At 43.9% G+C, this 24,185-nt stretch overlaps 1 long non-coding RNA gene across 2 annotated transcripts; it reads right to left on the reverse strand.

Moving 5' to 3' along the window:
• Window positions 1–385: 385 nt before the first annotated feature.
• LOC109274978 (uncharacterized) lies at window positions 386–20,159 on the reverse strand. Of its 2 annotated transcripts, none has more exons than XR_002083931.2 (3): window positions 19,890–20,159; window positions 10,067–10,213; window positions 386–925 (listed from the first exon to the last, which is right to left on the reverse strand). It is a non-coding gene; the product is annotated as an uncharacterized LOC109274978 (long non-coding RNA). The 2 variants fall into 2 exon arrangements; XR_002083932.2 differs by lacking the exon at window positions 386–925 and adding an exon at window positions 6,866–7,114.
• Between the last annotated feature and the right edge of the window lie 4,026 nt (window positions 20,160–24,185).

Here is a 24,185-nt window from a genome sequence, read left to right on the forward strand (position 1 = left end):
TAGGTGATCACCAGAGTCGTTCTAAGTTCATGTTCTAGCTGGTCAGCTCTTTTCTGAGGGCTCTGGGGAGGCTTCAAGCTCTGTCACAACTACTGTTTGTATAGACAACACTAAGAAGAAGCTGTAAAAGTAAATGCTCCTGATTTTTTTGCAAGTGCTGGAATTAATCTTTGGGATTTCCGTCTTCATTCACTGGGTAACAGTACTATCTCTGAGATCATTTCTCTGCACAGTCTCAGAAAAGAAACTTATTTGCAGAATTCTGGACTATTTTCTCTTAGAGTTTGACATTGGAGAGGGAGTCAAATAAATACAGGACAATGTGCCAGCGTACTTTGCCATCTGATTGTGCTTACGAGAATATCACAAACAAAAACTGAAGCCATCTAGTAAAAAATCTTTTTTTAATAAAGAGGAGTTTTTTCTTTACTGTGAAACAAAAGATGACATTGGAAAACTAGACAAAGTGAAACAATTTTAAAGCAACATTATTTTTAAAAGATGGTTTTCTAAGACTTACCTCTTTCCTTTCGATAAGTTGAAATGAACATGAAGGTGTTTGGAAAAAATGTAACTTTGTTTTTATAACAATAACAGGTTAATTGTATCAAGAGCATCAGACAGGATAAAAAAGTATGTTTAAGTAAAACTCTTGGCATGGAACTCTAACATTCCATTTACCTTTGAAATAATTTGGTGATTTTCCAATATCATGTTATCAATCATTTTAACATATTTACCCGAATATTGACCAATGTGCTTTCAGAGCATCACCCAAAGAAGTGAAGCATGAAGCAATGACAACAAAGAAATTATTCAAAGCTTCTTCAAAGTCCTGGGTGCTCCTTAAGTTAAGATTTTCCAACTCATCCCCTGTCCTGAGCAGAAGCAGGAACCACACTTCTTTCAAAGAAGACTTCCATATCTAAAAAGGGAAATTGTTACAGTCCAACATCAGTTAAAAAAAAAAAAAGAATCAGAACAGAAATAAATGTCTCAGTTCTCAAAAACAAATGAAAAAGTAGTAGTGTCTGGGGGCAAAATAACTGTAGGATTGACGGCCTCTTAGCATCATTTTATGACAAGGACACCGAGCAGCACAGAGAGGTATGATTCCATGGCTATGGAGCAATAGAGGCTAACCTACATTCCAGGCCTCCAGAGAGTCTCCACCCATTGCCTTTTGTACTTTACATATTTTTGTTACATATATATATATATATATATATATATATATATACACACACACTTTTTTTCATTGAAGCCCTTTTTCATGCCACTAAAATCTGTATAATTTTGGACAACTTTCAACGATTTTGTTAATGTCAAATCAGTAAGCACTCTTGTTTTTTCTCTTTGCTTTCAAGTTAAAGTTCTAAACAAATCAAAGTTTGGAACGACTATCTAAACTTCAGTTTTAGCAAATAAGTAAATAAAACCACACACGATTCCATTATTATTTTCTCATTTCACAGTTCAAGAGAGTTAAAACTCCACTGATTCAGTAGATCCCAGGGCAGCCTGGAAATGAGCAAGAGGAAGAAGCAGCATTGATTCTAGGGGCCCCTCTTCCATTTTTATCCCCTTTTCCTTGCATTAATTTTCTCATTAATTTATCATCGGACATTCCACATAGTAGATTCTTTGTTCATTATTTGTCTGAGAACGTGAGCTTCATGACAGGTAGAGCTTGATCTAATGCTCACTGCTGTGTGCCCGGGACTCTGCAGCAATGCCTGGAATGTAGTGGCTACTCAATTATTTTGATACAATCATGAATTTGCTAAATACCTGTGTGTACCAGGCAGCGTAAGAGAAATAGTTGTTACTTTCAATCCTGGAGCAACTCTGTGAAGAAACTGAGCCTTGGAGAGCCTCACAGTAGTGAATGGCAGGACTGGGTTTATCTGAGTCTACACGTGTTCCCCCAGCACAATTTTCTCTGACTCTTACTCCCCATCTGGAACACTTTGTCTTAATTGGTGGATGAGAGGCCAACAAACTTCTAGCTGACTTAGGACAGCTTGGATAGTTTGAAAAAAAGCTTCACTGTTTTTCAGGGGATGAAAATTAAAACAGCCACTAGGTTGGCAAAAATTAAAATGTTTAGCTAGTGTGGAATATTAGGAATGCTCATACAGTATTGAGAGGAATGTACTTCGAGCAATCATGTAGAGGAACAACTTGGCCATCTCTAGCGAAGGCAAAGATGTACAATTCCTGAAGTTCAGTAATTCCCCATCTACTAAGATCCTCTAGAGAAGTGGTCACATTCAGGTACACATGTACAAGGATGTTCATTCCAGGAAAAACTGGAAACAACCTAAATGTCCTTAAGTGGCAAATTGGATAAATACATTGTGATATATAAAAATATGACAGAATAAGAAAATACTATGTGATGCCATTCCTGAACAGTTATGAACATATAAAATAATATTACATGATATTGGGACATATGCATGTAGCAAATGCATAAAAAGACTCACAGGAAGAACATACCAATTTCAGAGTAGTAATAACGACTGACAAACTAGGGAAGGTGATGGATGCTGAAAAGGTAGACAGGAACATCAAATTCTGTAAGATTTCATTTCTTTTCCAAAAAAATGAGGCAAATATGAAGTTTCTTGTATCCAGGTGGTACATACATAAATATTTGTTATTTTATCCTCTATATCTTTCTCTGTGTTTGGAATGCTTTTCAAAATATTTTTTTAAAAGAAATATGCATTTTGTTAATGTAGTCAAAATAGAAACAGTGTCTTAGAATGTTGGTTTACCAGTGTTTAAAGTTGAGTTTCTTTTACTTTGCTTGATTAAGGCATATCTATACTATTTTGAAACAAAGCCTCATTGAGATAAACATATTGATAGAAGCAATCTGAATATGCAAACATACACATCTTTCTAACAAGATGCTTGTTTTCTGGTGACGGGGTTGTAGTTCCTACTCCAAAACTCAGCTGCTCTTTACCAGGCTGCAGAGACCCAGTCCCTGATGACTGCTTCTCCATTTGGGGATTGGTTAGTGACTCCTGGTCCTCCCATTAAGACTCAACAAGGGACACCTGATCACTTCACGAGTTAATGGAAGGATGGCCATATGATTGGTCTATTGACTAAGTAGATGTTGCCACATTTTATCACAAAGCACAGCTTAAACATTCTGGTGAGGCCCCCTTCATTTTAAAGCTTCTCCATCTTACTCTGTTGTGTTTTGGGCTTAGAGCTAGCTACCTACTAACGGTCAGTCACTCAGCTTGCTAAGAGTTAACTTCACATCTGGATCTGGTCAGCCTGAGGCCCAGCGTAAAAGCCAATAGTGCACCAAGGAATACCACTGCAAGGAAGGCAGCTCTCGCCAGGGCCTGCCCTTTACCATACTATAAATACAACGGCCACCTCAAACTCAACAGATAAAAAGATCATAATCAACCACTTCCACATCGACCCCCTCCCCCTCTACTAATGTGCCTTTCCTGTGTTTGCCATACTTTATTCATATAAACATTTTCAGTCACTTAGATTCAAAACCCTAATCTGGTTTGATTGCTCAGCGTCCAATCCCTCACTAAGACAGGTGGTTCCTTATAAATAGCCCTCTTCCAAGTTAATGTCTCTTCTTTCTTCTTTGCTCTCATCCTCACCGTGGCCAGTCAGGTTCAAGCTCTTACCTGGACTGTTCCAGTGGCTATTCCTGTGTTGGCTTTCTCCTTCTTGCACTTAAGTTTATTTTCCCCTCCAAATCCCTGTATCAAATATCTTTCTTTAGTAATATATTCCTTTGAGCCTTTAGTAAATGCTACCTTAGTTGCTATTTATGTTTCTACTTCCTCTTAATTAAAACGAAATAAAATATTAGCACTTGGAGTACCCAGATTTCACCCTTACTACCAAACAGTAGTAGCCGCAAGAAGATCCAGACAACATGGGAAAGTTATAGCTGTTGAAAACCTGCTGATCTTCCATGTGTAGAATTCCAAGCTACTGTTTTCTTCTTAGAGACTCTGGGAGTCTAAATATTGAGAGCTTTCGTGGAGTTGAAATTTGATCATTGTCTAGCATAGAGTAGGGGCTCAATCAAGATTGGAAAATCACGGTAGTGATCTCTTTGGGTGACATCAACAAATACAGTATGCTTACCACATATAAAGATTATCATTTGATCTCCACAGGTTGTAAGCCAAGTCAGTAAACTAGCTGACTTGTGAAGGCTTGTTGTCTCCATCAGCAGTGGCTGCTATAACAAAATACCATAGATTGGGTGGTTTAGACAACAGACACTTGTTACTCATTGTTCTGGAGGCTGAGGAATCTAGATCAAGGTGGCAACACACACACACACACACACACACGCACAAGTGGGGGAGCAGCAGAGAGTGAGAGAGAAAGAAAGAGAGGGGCTTGACCCAAAGCAGGGGCTCAACATGGGGGCTCCACACAGGGGCTTGTTCTCATGACCTGAGCCGAAATCAAAAGTTGGATGATTAACCTCAGTGAGCCACCCAGGCACCCCCAGATTTGGTTTCTGATGAAAGCCCACTTCCTGATTTGCAGATGGTCCTCTTTGAGACCTCACATGGCTCTTTCTTGGTGCATGCGTGGAGGGGGAGGGGAGGTTCCTGTCTCTTTTTAGAAGAGCATTAATCCTATCATGATAGCCTCTAATTTCCTCCCCCAAACCCTGCCTCCAAATGCTACCAAACTGGGTGGGATTAGAATTGGGTGTGTGGGGGTGGGGCAGCATATTCAGTCCATAGCAGCTTCTTTTCATTTTCTAAAATTTCTAAGCATGTTGGAGTGTCAGAGCTGTTAGTTTACCAGGACACATGTTCTATGTTTCTGTGAAAATGTACTATGAACACAAACCACATATGCAGAGTAAGGGCGGTGTTGAAGCCTAAGGCAGAAACCTCCCACTGATCAGCCACAAGGTCGAGTGGGGGGGGGGGGGTGGAGACACAACAGTCCCCAGAAAAAGCTGCTTAATGTTCTGTTATTTCAAGCCCTTAATGTTTATTGTTAGATTTGTTAAAAACTTCAGTCCTTCTTTCCACTCCAAGGGCTATGTGTTGTCTAGTTGTGTTTATTAAATTATTTTTAAATGAATTTAAATTGTTTTCATTCTGAGAGTGAATTCTACAATCTCTTGAGAGAACTGAGAACACTCCAGGAGGTAGAATTAAACAAAATAGAAAAGAGTCAGGAATTTGTCTTTTGCAAACTGTACTATCAACTTTCAGTGTCCTTTAAAATGTGGTAAATCAAGTTTTTCTAAATGTCTGGAGTTTATATCTTCTCAGAAAAGCTGTTAACTAGAATCAACTTGAGGTTTGAAATAATACTCCATCGAAATTGTATGAGATGTTCTTTGAAAAAGAAAGCATTTAGCTGGAAATGCTATAGAGAAGATTCCTCTATTGGGTGGAGTCCTTTTCAATAAGCAACGGAACCTTTGATCAAAGTTTTGACATTCTGTCCCCAATTCACATGCAACTCCTTTTCAAGGTCACCAGAGATGTTCCTAGGATTCCAAACTCTCCATGGGCCAGAAGAGCTGAGCTCACTTTGATTTTATTTTTGGTTTTTACACTAATTTCTTTGTAAACAAGTTTACAAATAACTCTTTTAAATCTTAAATGATTTTTTTCATTGTTTATTTTCTCATTAATTTTTTTTTCTAGCTCCTCGATTTAAGCTAATGTGTCTCTGTGATAATATAATTTTCAATAGCATTCAGTTAACACTGGGTATCTTGTCTGTGTCAGGGTCTTTGTCAGTTTTATAGTTCTTGGTTTCAAAAATTAGGTTTTGGAATTCCACTCGTGTTTATTTCCCTTGATTAAGTTGCTCAGTCCCTTAAAAAAATCCCTTAGTGGGGCGCCTGGGTGGCTCAGTTGGTTAAGCGTCCGACTTCGGCTCAGGTCACGATCTCGCGGTCTGTGAGTTCGAGCCCCGCGTCGGGCTCTGTGCTGACCGCTCAGAGCCTGGAGCCTGTTTCAGAGTCTGTGTCTCCCTCTCTCTCTGACCCTCCCCCATTCATGCTCTGTCTCTCTCTGTCTCAAAAATAAATAAACGTTAAAAAAAATTAAAAAAAAAAAATCCCTTAGTGTCCAAGGGCCACAAGGAAAAGAGGTCACACTTCCCTATTCTTCCTCCTCTGTAATCTTACCCCAGGCAGGCATTGCTTCTTCTTTAAGGATGCTTCTATCAGGCTTCTTTGATAAAAGAGTTCTATTTCAGGACTTTCAGTTTTTTTAAGGAAAAGGTAGGAGCTAATATATAAAATTACTATTTCTGGGTAATTTTCATTTCTTCCTCAAAGAGTTCTTGGGTCTCCATGTCTTAGAGCTGTTAACAAATCATCTGTTATTGTGGTTTCACTGCTTTCTAGTTTTATTCATTGCTTGTAAACCCAGCGTTTTGCATGTAGTAGGGACCCAATAGATATTCACCAAACCAAGGAATGATTAACTTCAATCGCAATTCTCTCCAAAATTAATTTCTTGGTATACCCTCTAACTGGGGTTCTGAAGTCAATTTCTTGTTTCTCCCTTGCCCTTTTGATGCCAACAAGCCCTGTTATGCAGAAGAAATTCAGTTAACACCACCTATCAGGTGAATGGCCAACCTTCAAGCAGAATCTGGTTGCAACAGAGAGCTAAACCTTGGCAGATGACCTACATGTAGAGTAACAAGTACTTGTATTGCAATACCTCCCCCACCTAGAAAACAACAGAGCAGCAACATGGCAGAATTATACATAACAATAGAATGAAATCCAGACAGAGGGGTAACTGTGACATTTCTGAGAAGGAAAAACACCTTGGAGTCCCTTACGTGCTTTTTTTTTTTTTTTTAATGTTTATTTACTTTCGAGAGATGTAATGCAAGTAGGTTAGGGGCAGAGAGAGAGGGTGACACAGAATCCAAAGCAGGCTCCAGGCTCCAGGTTGTCAGCACAGAGCCTGACACGGGGCTTGAACTCACGAGCCGTGAGATCATGACCCGAGCCGAAGTCAGACGCTCAACTGACTGAGCCACCCAGGCACCCCTTCACTTAGGTGCTTTCAGTGCAAGGTTGTCCGTTCCAGCCAGCCACGCTGTTCAACTTCCCGAAAGAGGAAGAAAAACAAAGCAGATGAGATGATGGACGTGTCCTTCCCAGGAGCTGCCCATTGTGGATAAGACCACAGGGCGAGGAGGACTCCAGCAAGAGAAAAACCCTGCAGAAGCAGGGAGTCGTACTGGAGAGGCTCCAGCTCCAGGAACCACAATGAGGGGTAAAAGTTACACGAGCACATTCTAATCACTCCACTCCTGGTCTAGAGGCCAGGGCAAAAGAGAAGGGCCAGGGGAAACACAAGCTGCGTAAAGGTAGAAGAATGGCGAGTTATGCCTAAGAACAGAAAAAGAAACATCCTAGGAAGTCATGGGAGGCTTTGAACCAAGTGTAGCATCAACAAAACACTGTCTGGGGCAGAGTGTGATGCTTGTTTCCACTCAATGGCTTAGAAGAACACAGCTTCAATGAAATTCCCTGTGCCGTGTCCTTCCTTACTGGCAGCTACTAAATGATTAAGCAAGGCTGTAAGTGTTAGGCGAGAATCCAGAGGAGGTGAGCAAAATGATCACGTGGGGGAGAGAAAGAAGCCAGGAGGGGCCTGAGGAGAATAGGTTGGCTTCTTAGCACAGAAGCGGGAGAGCTAAGCTGGGACCAGGGTGAAACTGTGCCCTGGAGAAAGTATCTGAGAGAGGATCTCCAGCACCACTGAAGCCTGGTGAGGTGCCCTCTGCCCAGAGCTGGGACAGCTGGGGCTCAGCCTGCCTCCTGTTCCCTTCTCATTCTCACACACCATCTACTTCAGCAGTTGCTGGCCTTTTCTCTGGTTCAGTTCTTCTGCATATTCCATAATTTTTCTGATGCCTCCTTTATGAGGGATACTGAGCTATACGTGGAGGAGGGGAGAAGGGAATATAAACCATATCCCATGCACTACGGCAACTTCAGGTCCATTTTGCTCCTAGCCTAATTTTTACGCAAATCTGTCATTTGAAAAGGCCAGCTGGGTTCAAATAAGGTCTTCGGTAAGTATTAATGGTGGGATGGGAAGGTCATTCTATTCACCTAGGTGATAATGTGATAGTCTCAAAAACGTTGTTCACACGTTTAGTTTCACAAAAGAATGGTTCAAACGTTTAGTTTCACAAGAGAATGGTTCAAAACTAACTGAAGGAAGAAGGCAAAAGAATGGAATCCTAGAAATCAGAGCCCGTTAGTATCATCTAAGTATATTACCTGTATTTACTAAAACTCATGTCCTTTTTCACATTGAACGTCTACCCAAGCTACAATTGCCTAGTTAAGGTAGCAAGGTGGTATTCAGAACAGAGAAATATGTCTTACTGTCCTAAAAGTTGCCTGTCCAGTCTTGCTACTTTTAAAAGTTGCAGAGAATCACACTCTGTGAGTTCAAATACTTCCTTTTATGCTGAGTAAATAAACTTGCTTCCAAGTTAGGATGAGCAGATAGTTCCAAACACTACCCACTTAATGGCATTCAGCATGAAAGTCCTGAATGCGATTTCTAAAATGAGTGATGAGGACATTCTGAACCTTTAAAACAGGGAGCACAAGTTCTTCATGTGCTTTTGGGTCCAAGGGATATTCATATGCACATTGTAGTCTCGATCTTTTGGTGTTTGTATTTGTATATCTTGCTACATCACTAGGTGAAACAACCAGGCTTTTTATTCATTTAAGTGTCCCTGGGGCATCCAGACTTCAGCCAGGGCACCAGGTAACCAGAGGTAGGGGGAGTGGGAAGAAGCTCAAAGAATTGAAACGTCATGCATTTCACACTCTTGCTGGAGGGCATTCCTGAGTTCACAGGGGGAAGTGTTCTAGGTAGAGGGCTATTAGAGACCCTTGGCCTCCAAAGGCCTTGGACCCGTTCCACTAGTTTATGGAGGAACAAACTGAGGCACACGTGTCTGGAAGATGATTAGTTATTCTTGGTTTTGTGTTTCCCCCCATAACAATAGGTTCTCTTAGTGAGCAAAAGAAGGGAATTAGATAGACCAAGAACCTTGCCCAAGGTCATTCAGGGCTTCACGGCTTTTTGTCCAAGTTCTAAATGTTGCTGGCTTGGGGATTCACCTGAATCCATAACAATAGGTTCTCTTAGTGAGCAAAAGAAGGGAATTAGATAGACCAAGAACCTTGCCCAAGGTCATTCAGGGCTTCACGGCTTTTTGTCCAAGTTCTAAATGTTGCTGGCTTGGGGATTCACCTGAACACTGCTGACTAATGACTAGGAGACAAAGGTCTCCTCTAGAAGTAAGTGCCACCTCGCCAAAGAAATAATCCTGGTGAAGCTTTACATGTTAGCTTTTTGCCTTTTTTTTTTTTTTTCCCGAGCTTGGAAGAGGAAGAAAAAGAAAAAGAATGGATTGAACTATTTTTTTTCCCAGGGTCAAGATATGGATCTGAGGTGTAAAGAGGTGGACAGAATTACACTTGGCTCTTGGCTTAAATGGGTTTGATCGATTGTTAAGGGCCTCCTATTACATCATTTTATGTTCTGCTTTAGAGCTGGAAGGAACAGGGTCTCGGCTGCCCCTAGAGGCAGTATGACCCTGGGTGGTCTCCTCCTTCACTGTTTCCTAGAAGCCAAACCAGGCACACAAATGTTTTAATTAGTGTATACTGGGCGGGACTATGCAGTGTTTCTAAATACTAAATTAGTTGCCAATATGTAAAAACAAGCTGGTTGTGGTTTCTCCCTTCTCCTAAAACACAAAAACAAAAACACCAAAACCTGGCCACTGGGGCCCCCATTCTCAGGCCCGCAGCAAGGGCTGGGAGTGGTCAATGACTTCCCCTGCAAATGGGGCATGGACCCTTCTTCAGCCAGAGCCCTCAGGCCCTGCTACTCCTCTGGGCTAAGGGCCAGCTTGGTCCTGCCTCACAACCTTTTCCTCCCCTATTTTACTGGCACCCATGTCTATTGAGAAGCTGGTGCTGCGGATTTTTCTGACTCGCCTGTGCATTCAGACTTACCCCTGCTGAGTTCCTTCCTGCTTCTCAAAGCCCTGCTATCTTCTGGGAGGCATCCGCACACTGGACAGTCTTAGCGGCCAATCGGTGCACTGCTTGCATCGTGCGCTCTCAAGTGACACTTGTTCATCCTCACAGGGTTTTCTGGACCTGCCGGAAAGAACATGGTGGTGTGAAGTTTAGACCAGGTGCCAGGCTAGGTGGAGAGAGATATTCGTGCAGGTGATCTGTCTGTTGTGCCAGCCTTGGGGGGAAAGGGGGGGCGGAGCCATCCTTTCTTGAGAGTGTGACCCACTCAAGATTTGAGAAACGCGATTGGATGGTGGGGTGGTGGGGTGGTTACACGCCTCGCCAGTGCCATCTCAGGAAAGAGGAGAAGGGCCCCCCACCCACACCTGCCTCCAGAGGTCCCCTCCAAGGAACTTCTCTCAGGGCCTCCTTCTGGGGCCAGGCCAGCCTTAACCGGAAAGCAAGCAGTGAGGAGCCTGTCCGAATCGCCAGCGATGCCAGCAGAGCGCCGGGCCTCCTGGCAGACTACCAAGAACTGCTTAGGGAAACACATGGCTTCTCTTTTGCCCTGCAGGTACAGCTCCAAGGTCAAACAAGGCTGGAGGGCTGCCCAGGTGAGGAAGGACGGGCATGGGTTCCCACAGCCCAGAGAATAAAGGGGCATTTTCACTTACATTGCACCCCTGCCTTGTCCCCTCCTTCATGCCTGGCCCTGTGTAGGTTCTGTACTAGGGTCACCAGACTGGCAGCTGGTTTAGTTCCTATACCTTTTCCTTCTCCTTCCCCAAACACCTAGTTTTAGGAAGTATTTAACAAGTCTTGTGTTTAAACAAGAACATGGCTGGGGCCTGGGAACGCCAAGGAACAATAGGCAGGGAGCAATGACCTTTCTCATAGTCCCCTAGCCTTTGCTCACAGCCCAGAAGTTACTGTATGAATTTGGCAAAAATCACACTGCGATCTGTGGGAATGCAAGAGAAGCCAAGAGAGAGGAGAGAGAGGCACGAAGACCGAGGGGGCATGAATATGCAAATACAGTTCAGAAACAAGTTCTTAAAGCTAATGTGTCCCTGGCAAACATTTCTGATTTCCCTAGGTTTGCAGGAAAAGGAGGCTTAAAGAGCTGCACTGCGAGTTATATCATACATTATCAGGGTACACACATGGATTCACAGTGTGATTTAGATCCAGGAGAAAAAACATGATAGGAGAAGTGAGAGCATGAACTTTACTGCTTAAAAATAAAATTGATGGCTTGCGAAAGTACACAATTTTGATTCTATAGGGAAATTACTGGGTGTCATAAATGATTTGTAGGAAGTCAGAGCATATTTATTGAGCTGCTTGTAAGTGCGTAACCTCTGGTTTCAAGGAATTCGTGGTCTAACTGGTTTGAGAAGGCATGGATTTTGGAAAGGATTAACAAGAATGAGAAAACAAACGTCAGCCAAACAGAAAGAACACTGTAGTAATAAGGACACTTCTTAGCAAAAACCAGTGTTCTCAGTTTTTAGGACAAAGAGAAAGATCCATCAGGGAAATTTTTGCTGAATTTGGCATTTATGATGTTTTACCATCTGCACAATGTCAACCCAGTGTTTGGCCAGACAAGAACTATGTCTTATGTCTAGCATTTAGAATACGTTGATACCTAGAGTAAGTGCGTGTGCTGGGTGGCTCAGTCAGTTGAGCATCTGACTCGTGATTTTGGCTCAGGTCATCATGATCTCATGGTTGGTGAGTTCGAGCCCCGCGTTGGGCTCTGTGCTGACAGTGTGGAGCCTGCTTGGGATTCTCTCTCTCCCTCCTCTCTCTGCCCCTACACGTCTCATGCGCTTTCTCTCTCAAAATAAATAAACTTAAGAAATTAAAAAAAAAAAAAGAAAGCAAACAGATCCCATTATTCTCAGGCATTCCCCTTAGGCATTCTTCCCAGCAGAAGCCAAGGATTATCAGAATCACCAGGTCTCCCCATAGCTGCCAGGTCATCACCCATGGTGAGGCTCCTTCACCAGAGCAAAGCTGGAGTAACTGTGTGACTATGTGAATGTGGGCAAGTCCCTGTGTCCCTCGAGCCACTATGCCATCATCTGTCAAGCAATATCCATTTCACAGCATTATGGGAACGTGAAAAAAGAAAACACGGGCAGGCAAAGCTCCTAACTAAATGCTAAAAGGAGTATAGTAAATGGAACATGCTTTTGTAGAATCCATTCTAATTCGCGTGGAAGAAAAGTGCACATTTATCTGCCTCGAAAGACTTTTCTCATTTTTTTGAAAACCTTTATTTGTCCTTCCCTTTCCAATTAAAAAATTAAAAAAAAGTTTGTTCATGGATAAAGGGAATTTTCTGGGGAAACATCTAGCATGGCAAACCGGGAGAACCATTCCAGAAGGACTTACAGCCTCTCAGTGGGGGGCTTTTGCTTCCCAGAGCAGGCCAAGTGAAGCGACATCAAAGTCAGGGCAGACAGGGTAAACCCTGTGGTGACGGCTGGGCAGCTTTTCTCTGGCAGCCGCTCTGTGAGCCACAGCACCCTGCGAGCTACATCTCTCTCGCCTTCTGCTTGGCTGGAAGCAGGCCATGTGGGCGACTTGTTTCAGTGTATGAGCTTATCAGTGAAAAGATGTTTAAGTGGACAGGTTCGAAATGAGGCTGTATAAAGTCCAGGTAATTGGTCACGCACATCTCTCTCTCCTCTATGAGCTCCCCTCTCAAGCCCCCCTCACGCCAGCCTTTATTGACAGTTGGATTGCCACCTGAGTGTCCATTTCCTTGCTGTACACAGGATAATAATGATGGCAGCTCATAAGGCTGTGGTGAGGATTACACGAGATCACGTAAGGTCAACCCTTAGCAAGGCGGGTGGCACGCGGTAAGCACTCAGTAAGTGGGAGCAAATATTAGGGCTGATGAATGTGACAAAATCCTGCAAGGTAGATGTATGAGTTTGGGGTTCTCCAGAGAAACAAAACCAGTAGGATGCATCTATACATAGAGAAACTGATTTTAAGGAATTTGCTCATGTAATTAAGCCTGGCAAGTCCAAACTCTTCAGGGTGGGCCGGCAGCCTGGAGACCTGGGAAAGAGCTGATGTTGCAGGCTGTCTGCTGGCAGAATTCCTTCTTGCACAGGGGAGGTCAGTCTTTTTGTCTCCCTTCAACTGACTGGACGAGGCCCACCCACATTACAGAGGTCAATCTGCTTTACTCAAGTCCACCAATTTAAATGTTAATCTCATCGCAAAACACACTCACAGAAACATTCAGAATAATATTTGACCAAATATCTGGGCACTGTAGCCCAGCCAAGTTCACACATAAAATTAACCATCACAGTAGACTTTACTAGCCCCATTCAAAAAATTTTTTTTAATGTTTATTTTTTTTTGAGAGAGAGACAGAGTGAGTGGGGGAGGAACAGAGAGAGAGGGAGACACAGAATCTGAAGCAGGCTCCAGGCTCTGAGCTGTCAGCACAGAGCCCGATGCGAGGCTCAAACTCACGAACCGTGAGATCATGACCTGAGCTGAAGTCGGACGCTTACCGACCGAGCCACCCAGGTGCCCCCTACTAGTCCCATTTTAAAGATGAGAAGCCTAAGGGTCCAAGAGGTTAGGACCATGACACCCTGGGAGTAAGTTGAAAAGCTAGGATTCAAACCCCGGAGTAAACCAGGGCCCAGGACAGTACCTGGCTCACCACAGTCCTTCAGGATTTGCTGCATGTGTTTATGTCTCCAGAGTCCCATTTCTTACCCCTTACTCTGGATCCTGGAGAGATAGGACACAGAGAAAGATTATTTTTCTTGAGGAAGAGACAGGAGGGAAAAGCAAACATTGGGAGAACATTTGGCACACGCAGACTTCAGAGGAATGCAACCAAGTTGTGGAGGGAGATGAAGGAGTGTTGGGGACCTGAGCAGTGGCTCATAGAAGGGTCTTGGGGGGAAACATAGGAAGCGAGGTAAGGGGACAAGGACAGACCTGTGCCCCGATCTCAGGGCCTTTCTTCCAGGCTGCTCTAGACAAGGTGGCCAGAGACAGTCTCTGAGTAGATGAAATAGAGGTGTGAGACCTCGAACAAAAAAGAGACTGCCAAGAAGGGACAGCATCTCAGGCAGCAGCCACGGAGAACACACCAGCCATAGGCAGGTGTGGTTGGAGATGGCAAGACCCAGAGGAGACTGATTTTGGAGGCAGGGCAGCCTGTGCAGGACTTTGGACTTCCTTCCAAGCGAGATGGGAAGCCACAGGGGTTTCTCAGCCAGGAATGACATTATCTGGTGACCCCACTTCTGAGGGAGTGGAGAGGTTAGACTGTTTAGATTTCATTGCTCACTGAAGATCCAGGTTTATATTAGCTGCCCTTGAATCTGAAGACAAGCTCTTCACAATACTTGAAAAGTTACTCAATTTAAAATCTAAATATTAAATGAGGGAAACTCTCCTAACCCATTGGAACATTCTTCTGCTTTCTGCTTCCCCCTGGTTCCTGAAGGCCCATGATGGAGCAGAGGGCCTGAAGCTTCTGGGATTCCTTCGGTCCTTGACCTGGGTGGACCCACATGGGTCTGGGGCTGGGCACAGAGTGCAACAGTGGCAGAGAGGATCGCTGGCCTAGAGCAAATGACACAGGCAAAAGAAAGAAGTGGCTGGACCTTCTGCTGAGGAAGAAACATGGGGGCTAAAATCAGAACTGTCAATTTATTCAATTAAGTTAATTAGTTATTTTTTTACTTGAAATCCTGCAGTGTATTATTCCTAAGTTAAAGACTCAGCTCTGTATTGTAGGACACAGACCTTTGGTGATGTGATCCTGATCACCTGTCCAGACTCATTTCTCCCTCTCCCCAGAATCCTCTACCCTGCCACCACCTAGTCTAGTCAATCGTCTCTCACCTTTCCAGAATCAATTTGGATGTCACCTGCCCAGGAATTCTCCTCTGATCTCTCTTACCTTCTTAGACCCAAAGCTTATCCCTGGTAGATGTGTCCCATCACATCATAGTTGCTGACTTGTCCATATCCCTAACTAAAGCACAGCGCCTGCTCCTCGAGAATAGGGATGGTGTTGTAACTACCTGTGCTGATCCTTCACACCCTATCTGGCACTCGGTGGAAGCTCAATAAACACAGGTTGAATGAATAAGTGACCAAGCAAGGCCAGCGGGAGTGACCAGAAGCTGATAAGAAGGACTCTGGGGTTCAGAGTACACAATGCTTTCCTCCTTTAAGGGCCAGCCTGGCAGCAGACGTGGACTGAAGAACTAACACTTGCTGAACATATGTGCTGGGCTAGCCTCTGTGCTAGGTGCTTGCTGTTTATATCATTTTCTCTTAATTCTTGTAGTTATCCTGTAAGGTGTCTATGCACCTTCCTCTGTGTTCCAATTTAGTTCCGCATTTTCCTTGCACAGCTGCATTTCCATCCACAGCTCCCCTGGAATCTTTAGGGAGTTGCCTATGACTCCACAGGCAGAGCGAAAACTAGGAAAGAGCTTACAGGAAAAACAGATTTTCCTCCAGAGCTGGCACTCTCATGCTGGAAGTCTGGGTATCTTTGCTTAGCATCTACATGAACTCAGTTCTCTAATCTTGGAATTTGAGAGCTGAGAAGGACCTTAGAAATCATCTAGTCCAGTTCCCTCATTTGACACATGAAGGGGCCAGTGGCTTGCCCACGGCCACTCAGCTTGTGCAGAGGCAGGGTGGAATCACTCAATCTCCTGACTCTCCAGCTTCCCCACGCACACTTGGCCATTCTGGTACTTGATTTTGCTTATTGGAGTCTCTTAGTCAAAGAGCCCTCTTACAACTTCTAACTGCATATTGTTTTGTGAGAGAAAGAACTTCAACTTCCAGGGTGGCTAGATGTTACAACAGCGCGTCTGGATCTACTGGAACTAGGGAGTTCAGGGGAGCTTGGGAGCTCAGAGGAGATGGGGTCTTGATGGTGAGGGAAGCCCAGGGAGCAGCAAGTGGAACTCATTCCCAGCATGGCCTTCCTTTTACAGATGCCAAGGGGGAAAACCAGGGGTCTCAGACAGTTTCACTTAACATTTACTAGATACTAGGAACTGGAGGAACTGCCCTCAAGCCCTTACAATCCAGAAAGCAGATAGATGAGTACAGATATGACACGGCATGGAAACAGGCAGAGGAAGGCAAGAAGGATTTTTCCTTGGAGAGTTTCCTGGAGGAAGTGGCTCCAAGCTGGATTTGAGGGAGACACAGAAGAGGAAGCCAGCCATCTCAGACAGGAAGAAAGGTGAGGGCAGACTCTGAGGGACTGGGAGGGATGAGAGTGTAAATGAGAGCAGTGCTTCTCCAAGAGTCATACCTGGACCAGCAGCAGCAGCAGCAGCTGGGAAAGAGTTAGAAACATCTGTCATTGGAGCCCACTCAGCCCTACTGACTCAGAACTGCTGGGGATGGGCCCCCACAATCTGAATTTAACAAGGCCTCCAGGTGATTCCCGCACCCCTTCAGGTTAAGGCCCACTGAACCAGATAGTTCTGACTTGGAAGTCCATGGCATCCTTGCTCCTGTGGAAAGGCTCTGGGACAGCAGGGACAGGCGCAGACAGAATGCGGTGTCTGTCCTCTGGTTCCCTCTGTAAATGCCCTTTGGGGTCCGGTCCTTCTTGGACTTTTTGGAGCATCAGATGCTGCACTACGTACCTTATGGAGGCATCTTCCTCTCTTCTCCGAGACACAGAGATCAGGACTCCCTGTGATTCTCAGTGCTGACAAAGCCAATACCAAGTGACATGACCATGTCTCCAGCAACCTCATCATTCTTACCACGCGAGAGCCCTGTGAGACTGCCTTCGTGGCCTTCTCACCTTCTCTGTGTCCTTAATGACACACACCTCACTCTCTCTTATGGACCTGTTCTGGCGCCTTGTTTGAAATGGACAGCCACTCCGATATTGTTCCAGCACTCCCTATGCACTTCTGCTCTGTTTCTGTCCGTCACATCAACCCATGTCTATCCTATGATTCCCTTTCTAGTTCGTCTCTTGTCAGTCCTCCTAACCTCCAATTGAAAGCACCGTTCACGAAGCCTGAAGCTTGTGTTGTTTTGTTTCACTGCTGTGTTCTCCGTGCCAGCACGGAGCCCTGTCATATGCAAGGTGCCCATGTCCAGTGGGTGAATGGTTTCTACCATGTCACTCTGCGTGTGTGGCTTCAGTTACAATGGGTTGAGCTGGGAATTGGCCTCTAACCTGACGGCAACTTCCCAATGGCTGGCCAATGGCTGAGGTCTGACGTGAGAACTTGGTCTCGGCGACAGGGTGAACGCATCAGACGCCACCGTTGGGGAGTCTGTAAGGTCTGGACAGGGAAAGTGATAGTACGATGGTGCTAAAGAGGGGCCACAGGGTAAAGGCAGCAGAAGCCTGATGAAGAGAAAAGGGTGGTACAGAGAATTAGTCAGCAGGGACAGAGGTGGTGCAAGTGGAGATAGAGAAAAGCTGAGTCAACATAACAGCGGAGAAACTCCAGTCTGATAATTCCAGAGAACGACTCTGGAAATGGGTGTTGAGATACTTGAGGGGCTCTACTATCCTGAATGGCGTCCTGGGGGGCCACGAAGCCCAGCTGTGTGGCTGGGTCCTTCTTCCTTCATTCTCTGCACATCCTAAAAACAGCTCACCATTGGCTGTCAAACCTGAGGGGTCTCTGGATCCTTCCAGGCACCTGGCAACACAGAGTCCAGTACCAGCACATCTCTTGCTGTGGCAGGGGCTCCCGGGGGCTGGGCTGGGCCAGCTCTCACTCCCATAGGAAAGGCTGAGGCACTGGGGCAAAAGTGCCAAGGGTGCGGCTGGGGCAGATGCCCTCAATCTATTCCAGGCAGCGGTGCTCAGCTGAGGTGTTCCTTTGAAAGCATAATAATACATACGGGAAGCTTGTGCAATTCCACTTTAAATGCGTCCTTCCCCTTTATTACACGCAAGGAAAAGGTCAGGGAGAGGCCCTGTTATGAAGCCAAGTCAGCAAACAAAATCCCCTGTTTGATGTTCCAGTGTGGCCCTGCGGCGGCAACCCTGAGGCAAGGCCGGGGTGAGGCAGGGGGTCAGAGGGTGGAGGGCATGCACAGGGAGGAACACTACCTCTGCTCCTTACTTGTTTGTGACTTGACTGACCACAGAGCCTGGCCTCCTCTCTGCCTGACTGCCCGTCATTTTCTGTCCTGAGGCCCTTTTCAAGGATGTACCTGGAAATCTTCCCACGGGTCCTGATAGAAGACCAATCTTTCTCAATTGCTAATGCAACTCTAAAACATTTTATTTTGATTCTGCTCAACATTGAGATTGTGGGGGTTCGTACATTTTTCTTAAGTGAAAAACATTCTGTCCAGATAGCGTGATAACAAAAGCTCGTTCATTCCATGAATATTTATTAAGTTCCATTAAGTGTTAGGAGCTAGACCAGATATTGAGGAAGCAGCAGTGACAAGAAAGAAATGCCTGCTTTCACCGCTTTTGTCAACAGCAAAGACAGATACTAAGGAAATAATTCTAAACATGAGAAATAGTATGAAAACACTATAAGGTACCCTTGGAGCTTATAAAGGGAAAACTGGGAAAATATTTGCAAATCACATATCTGAGAAAGGGTTAATATCAAAAATATATAAAGAACATAAAGAACTCCTACAACTCAACAGTAAAGAACCCCCAAACAATCCAATTAAAAAATGGGCAAAGGATCTGAATAGATATTTTCCGGCTAAGGTATACAAATGATCAACAGATACATGAAAAGGTCCTCAATATTAATCATCAGGGAAATGCAAGCCCAAACCACAAAGAAATCCCCTCACACTTGTCAGAATTATCAGAAAGACAAGCAATACACCAAGTGTTGGCAAGGATGTGGAGAAAAGGAGAGTCTTGTGCACTGTTGGTGAGAATGTAAACTAGGGCCGCCATGGTGGAAAACAGTGTAAAGGGCCCTCCAAAAATTCAAAATAGAACTGACCATATGATCCAGCAATTCCATTTCTGAGTATTATCCAAAGAAAACAAAAAGACTCTCCCCCAAAGATACCTGCACCTCCATGTTCACTACAGCATTATTCACAATAGCCAAGATATGGAAACAACCTAAGTGTATCCACTGATGGATGAATGGATAAGAAAATGTGGTACACACAGACAGGTGCACGCACACATACATGCACACACACACACACACACACCTGAAATATTATCCAGTCATAAAAAAGGAAACCTTGCCATTTGTAACAACATAGATGGATTTGAGGGCATTATACTAAGTGAAGTAAGTCAGAGAAAGACAAACGCTATGTAATTTCCCTTATAGGTAGATTCTAAAACAGATCAGAAACAAAAACAAAAACACCCTGTGAGCTCATGGATATAGAACACAGATTGGTGGTTGCCAGAGTGGGGAGTTGAGGGGGGGAAAAATGGATAAAGAAGGTCAAAAGGTACAAACTTCCAGTTGTAAAATAGTAAGTCATGAGGACGTAATATACAGCATGGTGATTACACTTAATAATACTGTAGTGCATATTTGAAAGTCGCCGAGAGAGTAAATCTTGAAAGTTCTCATCACCAGAAAAAAATGTTGTTATGTGTGGTGACAGATGGTAGCCAGAATTACTATGGTGATCATTTTGCACTATATACAAATAACGAATCATTATGTTGTACGCCTGAAACTCATATGTTATATGTCAATGATACCTCAAAAATAATAAAACATAAAAATTGCTACAGAAGTCTTTAAGCATTCATTTATTTTTATGTAGAAAGAAGGGAAACACCGTTTTCACTTACCCATAATGCAGAAGTGAGTGTCTCGATGGACATGGTGAAAAGTAACTTCAAGCACCTATTTTTAATTAAATATAATTAACTCCTACTTAGCAAACTGGTTTTCAGTCTTCTTGACAAACTTTTAGTTGCTTTAATTAGCATTAGACTCAGCTGAAAAATCACAGGACATTCCATCATCATTAGGAAGTCAAGCTCCTTCTATCCTCTTGCTCTGCCATCTTCCATGTGGCTTCTGCCTCATGGTCTGAAATGGCTGTTGGATATCCAGCCATCATGGCAGCCTGATCTTTCTAGACATTATACATGATACTTCTACTTACGTGCCCCTGGCTAGAACTTAGACACATGGCTCTTTCTGTCTACAAGGGTAGTTGGTTGGGAAACGTGGTATTTACTCTATGGCTGTGTATCTAGCTGAAAACAGGTCACCTGTTGCTAAAATAGAAAAAAACAGATACAGGGGCCACTAGAAGTGGCAGTTAATGTCCTCAGGGTTGGGATGATATAAATATTAAGGGGGAAATGCTTTTCAAAATTATGCTATCCTAACGATAATGACTTTCCTAAAAAGGTCAAGTGGCTCTCATTTATTACTCTAGGGCACAACATTGCTACTGTCAGAATGGAAAATAATTTCCCACAGAGAGGCAATACTCAGCTGGAGATGGAGAGGAATGGATTTTCAGAACAGAGTCAGGGCTCACGTCCAGCCTGGTTAGCGTCAGTGGCCAGAAGGAACGCAACCTCTGCGGCACTTCCCAGCACCAGCGGCTCAGGTCACCTGCTTCTTATCTCTTGGAATCAGCACAAATCATGAGTTTTGAAGCCTTGAAACTCAAGCTGTGGGGAATTTAAAGGAGCCTGCAGAGTTTAAAATCAAATGAGCATATGAAGATAATGAAACTCATTTGTGTCCTGCAGAAGACGGGTGGCTAATCCCTACTCAGTTTGCGGTGCACCAACCTCACATGGTGGGCTCGAGCTGTATGTTTCATACAGTGGAACTGATTCTATTGAAAATAAAAATGAGCGGGCACACAGTTTTTCCTTTGCTGTCCTGCCCGCTGCTCCCTTGCAGTGCATCCAATAAACTTCTACCTCCTTTGTTCTGCCTCGGGTGAATCCTTTCACAGCCTGTCCCGCTGGCCTCCACCCGATCCGGTCGCCCCACATTTGGTGGCCCTCATGGGGGAACCTCTGTCAGCCAGGGACTCCCCCGGATTCGCCAGGAATTTCTCAGGGTTTTCCCTCAGTGGTTCTCCTTGGGGAACTGAGGACCTCCGGCTGAGGGTATTCCTTGGGGAGAATTCGAAGGCCCAGGGGGAACCAGCCAGATCACCCTCACCCTAGCAACCCAGGCACAGTTATAAAACAACGGAAAATTCCATATGTCCCTATACTTTCTCACTCCATCCTATGACTTGGTCCCTTACCAGTGCCTCATGGCAGACAGCTCTCCTTTGACCTTCCCTCGTAGTATTGTTCAATAAACTTCTATCTTCTTTTAAAAAAAAAGAAAAAGAAAACAGAAATGAGGCGTCAGAATTAAAATTATACCCTCGGTAGTTGTGAAAGTTGTGAAAGTTGTGAAAGTTGTGAAAGTTGTGAACCCTACTTACGGGGCACCTGGGTGGCTCAGTTGGTTGAGTGTCCAACTTTGGCTCAGGTCATGATCTCACAGTTCATGATTTCGAGGCCGGCATCAGGCTGTGTGCTGACAGCCCAGAGCCTGGAGCCTGCTTCAGATTCTGTGTCCCACCCCCCTTCGCTGCCCCTCCCCCTCTCTCTCTCTCTCTCTCTCTCTCTCTTTCAAAAATAAATAAACACTAAAATAAATAAATGAATCCTACTTTTCCCCAGGTTAAACTTTTCTCCAGCCCCCAGGTTAAAACTGATTCATTCATTTGTTTGTTCCTTCACTACATCAAGCATTGCTTGGATGTGTCTTAGCATTTGGCAGGTATACAGAGATGACCTTGAAAAATTTAGGCAATTCTGGTAGATTTGCAGGAATCCATAGTTTCTAGTGACATGATAACGTTTCTTGGTTCTTTATTCAGTTGAGAAGACAGCGTGGCGGGAAAAAGCATTGATTTAGGAAACCTGAGTTCAAGTCAGCCCCCATGTAATCCTGGGCAAGTTTTGTAACCTTTTGGGGTCCTAGCTTCCTCCACTTAGGATTCATGGTTGAGTTAGATAAGGGGTCTCAAGTCAAATTCCTGCAGCAGCCAGGCAGGTAACAGAAATACGTGAAGTGGACTCAGCTTAAGAAAAATAGAGGCAGAGGTCTGTTTTGCTTTCCTCTTAACTCAGGTTTAAGAAAACAGCGTCATGAGCCTAATAAATGGTCACGAACACTCAGCTTCTAAACCAGAGAAGCCACAGGGAGCAGTGGAGACTGAGGTAACCTGGGGCCATGATTGCTTATCTCCAGTTAGGAATGTGGGTTGAGTGCTGCCGAATCTTTTGAGTTTTCAAGAGAACTGAGAAAATATGGATTTGTTTTCCTATGTGAAAGGTTCAGATTTTTCCATTATGGAGCAACCAAATTCAAAACTTAAAACAAAAACAAACAAACAAAAAAACCTTGTGCCAGTTCATCTAGCATTGAACCCATTTCAGCCAAAACAGGGTGTGTTTGTAGGGCTGCCCATCTATGATCTCTGGGTTACACTGTAGTCATTGGAGCACTAGTTCTCAAGTTGAGATTTCTGGATCCATTAAAAGCTTCAGCCAGGCAGGACCCATAGAAATCACATAGCAAATTTTGTGAGTGTACATGTTGGGGGTGAGAGTACTCATCAGTTTCATTAGAGTTAGGAACTCATGGCCAACAAACTTTTATTTATTTATTTATTTATTTATTTAAAAACATTTTAAAGTATTTATTTATTTTTGAGAGAAAAAGGGGAAGAGAGGCAGAGAGAGAGAGGGAGACACAGAATCTGAAGCAGGCTCCAGGCTCTGAGCTGTCTGCACAGAGTCCAACGCCAGGCTCAAACTCACAGACCGTGAGATCATGACCTCAGTTGAAGTTGGACACCTAATGGACTGAGCCACCCAGGTGCCCCCTCATGACCAGCAAACTTTTAGATTCACCAATCAGCCTAGCACAGTTTTCCAGCTCTTACTCTTCAGAATGTCAAGATGGATGATGTAATCAGACACTTCGTCCATTCACTCCTTCATTCATTCAGTGATAGTTGTGGAACATATGCTATGTATGAGGCATCTTCTAGGCATTGGGGATATCGAAGCAAACAGAAGAGACGAAGTCTTTGTCCTTATGAAATGTCCCTTCTAGAGGAGGGACACAGATAACATCTATAAAAACAAAAAAGGCACATATTATGTCAGGCAATGACGAGGACCGTGCAAGGTAAGAGGAGAGAAGAGAGGCAGAGTGGGGCAGAGCGGCATTTTAGGTGGGGTGAGGGGCAAAGGCCTCTCCTTCAGAGACCTGACTAAAGTAAGCAAGCCAGCCATGCGATTTTCTGGAAAGAGCATTTCAGAGCAGGGAGAAGTGAAGACAGGCCTGAGGCAGGTGCATAAAGTGGTCTGTTTATGGAGTACCAAGGTTAAGGTTAAATTAAGGCTATATAACCACTAGTGGGTTTAAAGGAAGGCTTTGGGATTTTTTTCCCTATAAAACAAGGAATTCCTTCACATTGTTTGCAACACTTTCATCTCTTTATGCTGATAATGCCCCGTTGAGAAACAGATCTAAGAAAAAAGGCACATGCCCACTATTGGCCGGTGCCATAAACTGGCTCCATCTTTCCTGAGAGCTGCTAGTAAATTTAACAAGAGCCATAAAACTGTTGACAAGGCAAAAGAGAAGAAAAAAAATAGGAGAAAAACTAAGTCTACCTTAGCCGGGTCTTGAATAATACACAAAAATCTCAAATAATCTCAGTTCTCAAAAATGAAAAAAAAAAAAAAACAAGCAAAAATAAACAACGAAATTCAACATGCTTACATTCTATTAAGCTGTTAAAATGACACTTGGGAGCAATACTAATGAGGAAAAATGTATTATATGAAAAGTGCCAAATAGAAAAAACAAGATACAAACCTGTGTATTTATGCTGATCAAAATTGTGGAAAATATATTATTGCACATTACTGAACACAAAAAGAGAATTTGGAGGATTACCAAAAAAAAAAAATCTATTGTCTGGCGAGATCTCTTTTTGGGCAGGATTGCTTACGTTCATAAAGCACCTTTGTGTTTTTTTTTTTTCCTGCGGCTGGGTATTGTGAGCTGTGTGAGCTGTGTGTGTGTGTGTGTGTGTG

Source organism: Panthera pardus, unplaced genomic scaffold (assembly GCF_024362965.1).
Source record: "Panthera pardus isolate Hobbes unplaced genomic scaffold, ASM2436296v1 HiC_scaffold_2, whole genome shotgun sequence".
Lineage (NCBI taxonomy): Eukaryota > Metazoa > Chordata > Mammalia > Carnivora > Felidae > Panthera > Panthera pardus.